General features: G+C 38.1%; 2 non-coding genes across 2 annotated transcripts; one reads left to right on the top strand and one right to left on the bottom strand.

The window, feature by feature from the left end:
• The first annotated feature begins 2437 nt into the window (after positions 1 to 2437).
• Positions 2438 to 2545, top strand: LOC148580468 (small nucleolar RNA R71). Its single transcript, XR_015899195.1, has one exon. It is a non-coding gene; the product is annotated as a small nucleolar RNA R71 (small nucleolar RNA).
• A 6568-nt stretch (positions 2546 to 9113) lies between these two features.
• LOC148580467 (small nucleolar RNA R71) lies at positions 9114 to 9221 on the bottom strand. The gene has a single exon (XR_015896930.1). It is a non-coding gene; the product is annotated as a small nucleolar RNA R71 (small nucleolar RNA).
• Between the last annotated feature and the right edge of the window lie 239 nt (positions 9222 to 9460).

The raw sequence follows: 9460 nt of genomic DNA, 5'->3' as shown, positions 1-9460 counted from the left end.
GGCGATCCAGCATTTGATCAATGAATGGAAGAGGATAGTGATCCTTACGAGTGGCCTGGTTTAGGTACCTGTAATCAATGCAGACCCTCCAGGCGTTCTGTACTCTGGTTGCTATGAGCTCTCCATGCTCATTCTTCACTATAGTGACTCCAGACTTTTTGGGCACCACTTGTACTGGGCTTACCCATTCACTGTCTGAGATGGGGTAGATGATATCTGCCTCTAGTAGTCTGGTCACTTCCTTTTTGACAACCTCCAAGATAGTGGGATTCAGTCTTCTTTGGGGTTGACGAACAGGTCTTGCTTCCTCTTCTAAAAATATTCTGTGCTCACAAACTTGAGGGTTGATGCCTACTATGTCTTCCAAACTCCAACTAATTGCCTTCTTGTGCCTTCTCAGCACACTAAGTAACTGCTCTTCTTGTTGAGAAGTGAGTTCTCGTGCAATGATAACTAGAAACTTCTGCTTGTCCTCAAGGTAAGCATATTTGAGGTGTGGAGGGAGGGGTTTCAATTATAACTTCTGCTCATGGTCAGACTCTGGATTGTCTGGAGCTGGTGACAATGGTAAAGTACTTTCATTGTTTTCAGAAAGTGTCCCCACACTCGGACCTTATCCTATGTACTTCTCTTCGAACTCCTCCTGGTGAACTTCAGCCACAATTTCATCTATGATGTCACACTGGAGGATAGAATGATCTTCTGGAGGGTGCTTCATAACTCCATTCAGATTGAAGCTTACTACTCGGCCGCCTATTTCAAAAGAGTATGTTCCTGAAAATGCATCCAATTTGAACTTCGAAGTCTTCAGGAATGGTCTTTCGATTAGGATTGATGATGGATTTTCTGAGTCATTTTGGGGCATTTCCAGGATATAAAAACCAATGGAAAATGTGAGCCCCTTAATGCCCACTAATACATCTTCAGCAACTCCAGCCACTGCAATAATGCTTTTATCTGCCAACACAAAACGAGCTGCCGACCTTTTTAAGGGAGGGAGCCTCAAAATATCATATATAGACAAAGGCATTATACTCACACATGCTCCTAAATCACACATGCAGTCAGAAAATACCACACCACCAATAGTACAATTAACCATATATGGACCTGGATCACTACACTTTTCAGGTATACCTCCCATTAAAGCAGATATAGAACTTCCTAAAGGAATAGTTTCTAATTCATTAATTTTATTTTTATGTATACATAAATCTTTTAGAAAATTTGCGTATTTAGGTACCTGCTGAATAACATAAAAAAGGGGAACAGTTACCTCAACCTTTTTGAATATTTCTACCATTTTGGGATCGGGTTCCAACTGCTTCCTGGGCTTCCTTGCAAGTTGTGGAAATGGAATAGGAATGGCGTTTTCTGCAGTGTCTGCACCCTTTGGTACTTCTTCCTGTGATTGAGCTTCTTCTTCTTTAGCCATGTTCTGTGTGTCCTCTTCCTCCTCAACATCTTCTATTTCCACTACCTCTTCAGCTGAGCCGTGTTCTGGTGGGCTTGGCTCCTCCTGATTCCTCTCTTGCAATGTGGTTCCGGACCTTAGGGTAATGGCATTGATGCCACCCTTTGGATTGGGTAAGGGTTGAGAAGGAATTCTACTGGAGCTTTCCTGTTGAGTGTTTGAAGTATTGAGTGGTGCCAGCTGAGAGATGAGAACTTGTATAGCAGATGCTAGGCCATTAAGTGAACTTTCCATGTTCCTTTGTCCTTATGCAATGGATTGAAGAGCATCGTCACTCAGAGAGGAATTAGATTGAGTGATCTGCGGAACTTGTTGTTGGTTGTGTTGTGGTCCTTGGGACTGCCTCAGGTGAGGTGCTCTGTAAGGCTGGTTCTGGTTCTGCTACCTATTGTTGCTATTATTCCACCTCTGATATCCTTGATTGTCTCTGCCTCCTCTGTTATTGTTGTCCCTCCAATTCTGGTTAGAATTATCTCTCCAACCTTAGTTAGAACTGTCCTGCCATCCATGGCTGTAACTGCCACCTTGATTGTACCCTTGGTTAGGGCTGTCATAGAAGTTATGAGTAGCTACCACAGTGTTGTCTTCCTGTTGGAGCTGCGGACATTCATCAGTATAATGGCTGTAATCAGTACAGATCCCACACACTCTCTGTGGGACTAGCTGTTGGCTTTGCTGTGCTTGTTGTTGACTCAACTGCATCTGCTTCAGTAAGTTGGTCATTTCACATATACTCTGAGCCAGAGTAGTAGTTTCTTTGCTAGAAGATACCTCTGCAACAGCCTTTGACCGGCCTTGTTTCTGCCTGTGATTCCTTGTAGACTCAGCCAAGTCGCTGATCAATTGCCATGCCTCATCAGTGGTCTTGTACTTTTTCATAGACCCATTACTAGCACTTTCCAATGTGGTCTTATCTTGGGGCCTCTTGCCCTGTGTGACGTAGCCGAGCAACACCATCTTGTCAATCATATGGTGGGGGCATGCTTCCAGAAGATTGTTGAAGCGCTCCCAATATTCATAGAGAGTCTCGGATTCATCCTGAACAATCATGGAAATGTCTTTCCTCAGTTTATCAGTAACTTCAGCTGGAAAGAATTTTCCCAAAAATTCTCTTCTAAGCGTATCCCTGTCAGAAATAGTTGTTGCGGGTTGAGTGTAGTATCACTCTCTCACTTTTCCCTCAAGAGAGAATGGGAAAGCTTTTAACAAAATTCAAGTTTCATCTGCACCATCTCGCCTGACAGTAGAACAGGCTGCTTCGAAATCTCTAAGGTGCTTGATAGGCTCTTGAGCAAGTAAGCCATGAAACTTAGGCATCAAGTTGAGCAGTGCAGTCTTTATTTTAAAATCCGTAGCCACTGCTGGGTGATGCGCTTGAAATAGTTGAATTGTAAAATCAGGAGCTCCAGCCTCCTGGATAGTAATTCTCCTAGGTGCTGCCATGTCACCTGCACGTAAATCAACCAAATCAGCAGAAAGGGAGCTTGTTTCTTCCTCAAGTGACGTTTCAGATTCGCTCTCAGAGAGGACTAACCGACGCCGAGCTTGCCTTATTCGTGAGATATTTCTTTCAATCTCAGGATCAAATACTGGCAAGCTTGGATCAGGAAGTTAAGGCGTCATTTAACGAAAGAAACATGCAGCTCATAGTAGCAAAATAAAATAAAATGCAAATAAATAAAATCCAATCAATAACTTAGCACTCTATTGAAACTCCCCGGCAACGGCGCCAAAAATTGACGTAGCGGTAATTGGTGAATTAAGAAATTGTTATAAGAGATACGTTGCAAGTACAGTTCTTAACCAACCAAAAATCGACTTATCAATTTAGAAGGGTTGTCACAAAAATTAGAATTAAAATACTGGGAGTATGAATCCCAGGTCGTCTCGTAACGAGTTGCAAAAAGGTGTACTATTTTATTAATCAGATGTTTTCTAAAATGGTTTGAGTTGATAAACAGAAAATTAAATCAGAGAAATTATGTAATTTTAATAAAAACCTTGACTGGGAGTAGATTAGTTGGAAGCCCTATTCTTGTTGGAGTACTCTCGAGATTAATTGATAATTGAAGGTTGTTCTGCTTATTTATCTCTTACTAAGTAGAGGAAAGTCAAGCAAGTTGGAAAGCTATTTCTATTCACAAATTCCAATCCTCCCCCTTGGAAAGGATTAGTGTTAGTGACTAGAGGACAATCCAACAATAAACCCAATTACAATTTTTCTGTTGAGCATTCCAACTCAAGGTCCACCTTTCAATAAACTCCGAATCAAGTTATGGAACTACTCGCTAATTATGAATGTAAACTTCACAACATAAGAAATGGAAATAAAGAAAGACATGATAAATAATAATCAAAAAGATCAATTAAAAATAAAAGTAGTTCTTGTATTAATAAATTCTAAAAATAATCCAATAATAATTCTGAATAAATAAAGGACATGGAAGACCAAGAGACAAGTAAGGAAACAAACTAGAATGATAAAGTTCTGACGGAGGTAATAACTCTTCTCAATATCCCAATCCAAAAAGCAATAATATCAAAATCCTCAGAACTATGAATGTGTAGAGAGAAAACCTAGAGGAGAGGTAAAATCAGATCTAAAACTAAAACTAGATAGAATGCATGTTTCCCTTTGGTCTCTGCATGTTCCCTGGCTCTAATCTGCTTTTTTGGGCCGAAAATTGGGTCAAAACAGGGCCCAAAATCGCCCCCAGTGAATTCTACAGATTCTGCAGATCGCGCATGTCACGAGATCGCATCATCCAGGCGTTCGCGTCATCCAGCATTTTCCCTTGCCACGCGTGCGCGTCGTCCACGCCTTCGCGTCACTTGTGCAGTTTCCAGTCCGCGCGGTCACGTGAGCCATGCGTCCGCGTCACTGTAATTTCCTCTATGTCACGCGGTCACGTAGGCCATGCGTCCGCCTCACTTCTTACTGGTCATCTCCTCAATTTCTTGTGTTCCTTCCATTTCTGCAAGCTTCCTTTCTAATCTCCAAGTCATTCATGCCCTATAAAGCCTGAAACACTTAACACACAGATCACGGCATCGAATGGAATAAAGGAGAATTAAAATACAAAATTAGGAGTCTATAGGAAGCAAGTTTTCAACCATGAAGTATTTTTAGGAAGGAATTGTAAATACATGCTAATAATTTGAAAAAATGGGTAAAAGCTTGATAAAACCACACAATTAAACACAATATAAACCATAAAATAATGGTTTATCACATGGTATCAAGTTAGTTAGGATGTTAGTGGTGTTAACATTAAGTGAAAATGTGGGTTCGAGAATGTTAGTGACGATCACCTTTTTCACTAACGTTCGAAACCAAAAATGATCCACGTTAACATCAACGTTGGTGGCACTAACCTGACCACTAACGTTGCCTCTTGGTCCTTCGCAAAAGTTATTGGCATTCACCGTTTCCAATAACGTTGCTCTTTGCCTCTTTTCCCCACGTTAATGGTCCACGTTAGTGTAACTAACGTGGCCCTTAACGTGGGCATGCCTAAGCTTCGAGAGCGTTAGTGACACTTACCTTTGTCACTAATGCTTCAAACGCCCCTTCTTCCCACGTTAGTGCCTCACGTTAATTGCATTAACGTGACCACTAACGTGAAGGTGATTGCCATTTCCAACGTTGGTGACAAAGGTGAGTGTCACTAACGTTGGCCTATCATGATTAGCTCCACGTTACACTTCACGTTAGTGGTCTTAATGTGACCACTAACGTTGGCACTATTGGCTTAGTCCAACGTTAGTGACAAAGGTGAGTGTCACTAATGTTGGCGATTGCTTTCTCCTCCAATGTTAGAGTTCACGTTAATTGGATTAATGTAACTCTTAACGTGGCTAAATGTGCTTTTTTGGAACGTTAGTGGCATTCACTTTTACCACTAATGTTGGAACTCTCCTTCTCCTTTACGTTAGTGATGAGCGGATAATTTATACGCTTTTTGGCATTGTATTTACATAGTTTTTAGTATGATTTAGTTAGTTTTTAGTATATTTTTATTAGTTTTTAAATAAAAATCACATTTCGGGACTTTACTATGAGTTTGTGTATTTTTCTGTGATTTCAGGTATTTTCTGGCTGAAATTGAGGGACTTGAGCAAAAATCAGATTCAGAGGTTGAAGAAGGACTGCAGATGCTGTTGGATTCCAACCTCCCTGCACACGAAGTGAATTTTCTGTAGCTACAGAACTCCAAATCGCGCGCTCTCAATTGCGTTGGAAAGTAGACATCCAGGGCTTTCCAGCAATATATAATAGTCCATATTTTTTCTCGAGTTTAGATGATGCAAAATGGCATTCAACGACAGTTCCATGTTGTATTCTGGAGTTAAACGCCAGAAACAGGTTGCAAAGTGGAGTTAAACGCCAGAAACAGGTTACAAACTGGCGTTCAACTCCAAGAGAAGCCTCTACACGTGGAAATCTCAATGCTCAGCCCAAGCACACACCAAGTGGGCTCCAAAAGTAGATTTCTGCATCATTTACTCATTTCTGTAAACCCTAGTAACTAGTTTAGTATAAATAGGACTTTTTACTATTGTATTTTCATCGGGGGGATGATCTTCGGATCATCTTTGATCAGTTTCATGCTATCTTGGACCTTTATAGGGGCTGGCCACTCGGCCATGTCTGGACCTTGTTCTTATGTATTTTCAACGGTAGAGTTTCTACACACTATAGATTAAGGTGTGGAGCTCTGTTGTTCCTCTGGAATTAATACAAAGTACTATTATTTTTCTATTCAATTCAAGCTTATTCCAATTCTAAGATATTCATTCACACTTCAATATGAATGTGATGATCGTGACAGTCATCATCATTCCCAACCTATGAACGCGTGCCTGACAACCACTTCCGTTCTACCTTAGATTGAATGAATATCTCTAGGATTCCTTAATCAGAGTCTTCGTGGTATAAGTTAGAACCCATGGACGGCCATTCTTGAGATCCAGAAAGTCTAAACCTTGACTGTGGTATTCCGAGTAGGATCTGGGAAGGGATGGCTGCGACGAGCTTCAAACTCGCGAGTGCTGGGTGTAGTGACAGACGCAAAAAGATGAATGGATCCTATTCCAGTATGATCGAGAACCGACAGATGATTAGCCATGCAGTGATAGCGCATTGGACCATTTTCACTAAGAGGACAGGATGTAGCCATTGACAACGGTGACGCCTAACATACAACTTGCCATAGAAAGGAGTATGAATGATTGGATGAAGACAATAGGAAAGTAGAGGTTCAGGAGGAACAAGCATCTTCATACGCTTATCTGAAACTCTCACCAATGAATTACATAAGTACCTCTATCTTTAATTTACGTTTTATTTATATTTTAATTATATTTTAATTATCAAATCTCTATAATCAATTGAATCCGCCTGACTGAGATTTACAAGGTGACGATAGCTTGCTTCAAACCGACAATCTCCGTGGGATCGACCCTTACTCACGTAAGGTTTATTACTTGGACGACCCAATGCACTTGCTGGTTAGTTGTGCGAAGTTGTGACAAAGAACTAAGATTATCAACGTGCATATTAAGTTTTTAGCGCCGTTGCTGGGGATTGTTCGAGTTTGGACAACTGACGGTTCATCTTGTTGCTCAGATTAGGTAATTTTATTTTTATTTTAAGCTTTTTATTTCTTATTTTTGAAAATAATATATAAAAAAAACCAAAAAAAAATTAACAAAATTGTAAAACCAAAAATAATTTTGTGTTTCTTGTTTGAGTCTTGTGTCAATTTTTAAGTTTGGTGTCAATTGCATGTTTTTATAATTTTCTTGCATTTTTCGAAAATTCATCATGCATTCTTCATGATCTTCAAGTTGTTCTTGATGAATCCTCTTGTTTGATCTTCATGTTTTCTTGTTTTACATATTTTCTTGTTTTTCATATGCATTTTCAATTTCTTAGTGTCTAAATATTGAAAATTTCTAAGTTTGGTGTCTTGCATGTTTTTCTTTTCTTAAAAATTTTTTAAAAATATGTTCTTGATGTTCATCTTGACATTCGAAGTGTTCTTGGTGTTCATCATAACATTCATAGTGTTCTTGCATGCATCATTTGTTTTGATCCAAAATTTTCATGCATTGAGTCTTTTTGGTGTTTTTCTCTCTCATCATTAAAAATTCAAAATTCAAAAAAATATCTTTCCCTTTTTCACTCATAAATTTTTGAAAATTTGAGTTGACTTTTTCAAAACTTTTTAAAATTTAGTTGTTTCTTATGAGTCAAATCAAATTTTCAATTTAAAAATTCTATCTTTTTCAAATCTTTTTCAAAAATAAAATCTTTTTCATTTTTTTTCATAATTTCAAAAATTTCAAATTGATTTTCAAAATCTTTTTCTTATTTTTATTTCATATTTTCAAAATTAATGCTAACAATTAATGTGATTGATTCAAAATTTTTAAGTTTATTACTTGCCTAGTAAGAAAGGTTCAATCTTTAAACTCTAGACTCATATCTTTTTAGTTTCTTGTTAGTCAAGTAATCAACTTTAATTTCAAAATCAAATCTTTTTAAATTTCTTTTTCAAATCTTTTTCAATTTAAATGTCAATCACATCTTTTTTAAAATCAATTTCAAAATCTTTTCCAACTTCTTTTCTGACTTCTTATCTTTTCAAAAAAAGATTTTCAAATCTTTTTCAATTAACCACTTAAATTTTTGTTTGATTCTTATCTTTTTCAAAACTACCTAACTAACTCTCTCTCTATTTTTCGAAAATACCTTCCCTCTTTTTCAAAATTTAATTTTAATTAACTAATTATTTTAAATTTTAATTTTAATTTTATTTCTTTTCTTATTTTCGAATTTTAACTTTAATTTTAAATTAAAAACAAAAATACTTTTATTTTAATTTATTTAATTTTCAAATTTCTCTTCTCCCCATCTCTTTCTAATTATTTATTCATCTACTAACACCCCTCTTTCACCTAAGAATTCGAACTCATTCCTCTCCCTTGTGTTTGGATTCTTATCTTTTCCTTCCTCCATTCTTTTCTTCTTATACTTACATAAGGAATCTCTATATTGTGACATAGAGGATTCCAAATTTTCTTTTCTGTTTTCTTCTTTTTCATATGAGCAGGAACAAGGATAAGAACATTCTTGTTGAAGCTGATCCTGAACCTGAAAGGACTCTGAAGAGGAAGCTAAGGGAAGCTAAAGCACAACTCTCTGGAGAAAATCTGACAGAAATTTTCGAAAAAGAAGGAGACATGGCCGAAAATAATAACAATGCAAGGAAGATGCTTGGTGAATTTACTGCACCAAATTTCAATCTACATGGAAGAAGCATCTCAATCCCTGCCATTGGAGCAAACAATTTTGAGCTGAAACCTCAATTAGTTTCTCTGATGCAACAGAACTGCAAGTTTTATGGACTTCCATCCGAAGATCCCTTTCAGTTATTAACTGAATTCTTGCAGATCTGTGATATTGTTAAGACCAATGGGTTGATCCCAAGGTCTACAGGTTATGCTTTTCCCATTTGCTGTAAGAGACAGAGCTAGAATATGGTTGGACTTTCAACCTAAAGACAGCCTGAACTCTTGGGATAAGCTGGTCACGGCTTTTTTAGCCAAGTTCTTTCCTCCTCAAAAGCTTAGCAAGCTTAGAGTGGATGTTCAAACCTTCAGACAGAAGGAAGGTGAATCCCTCTATGAAGCTTGGGAGAGATACAAGGAACTGACCAAAAAGTGTCCTTTTGACATGCTTTCAGAATGGACCATCCTGGATATATTCTATGATGGTCTGTCTGAATTATCAAAGATGTCATTGGACCATTCTGCAGGTGGATCCATTCACCTAAAGAAAATGCATGCAGAAGCTCAAGAACTCATTGACATGGTTGCAAATAACCTGTTCATGTACACTTCTGAAAAGAATTCCGTGAGTAATGGGACGCCTCAGAGGAAGGGAGTTCTTGAAATTGATACTCTGAATGCCATATTGGC

The sequence above is a fragment of the Arachis ipaensis genome, chromosome B10, assembly GCF_059453495.1.
Source record: "Arachis ipaensis isolate K30076 ecotype BB chromosome B10, ASM5945349v1, whole genome shotgun sequence".
Lineage (NCBI taxonomy): Eukaryota > Viridiplantae > Streptophyta > Magnoliopsida > Fabales > Fabaceae > Arachis > Arachis ipaensis.
The sequence above is the reverse complement of the archived record's forward strand: the minus strand, read 5'-3'. Positions and strand labels throughout refer to the sequence as shown.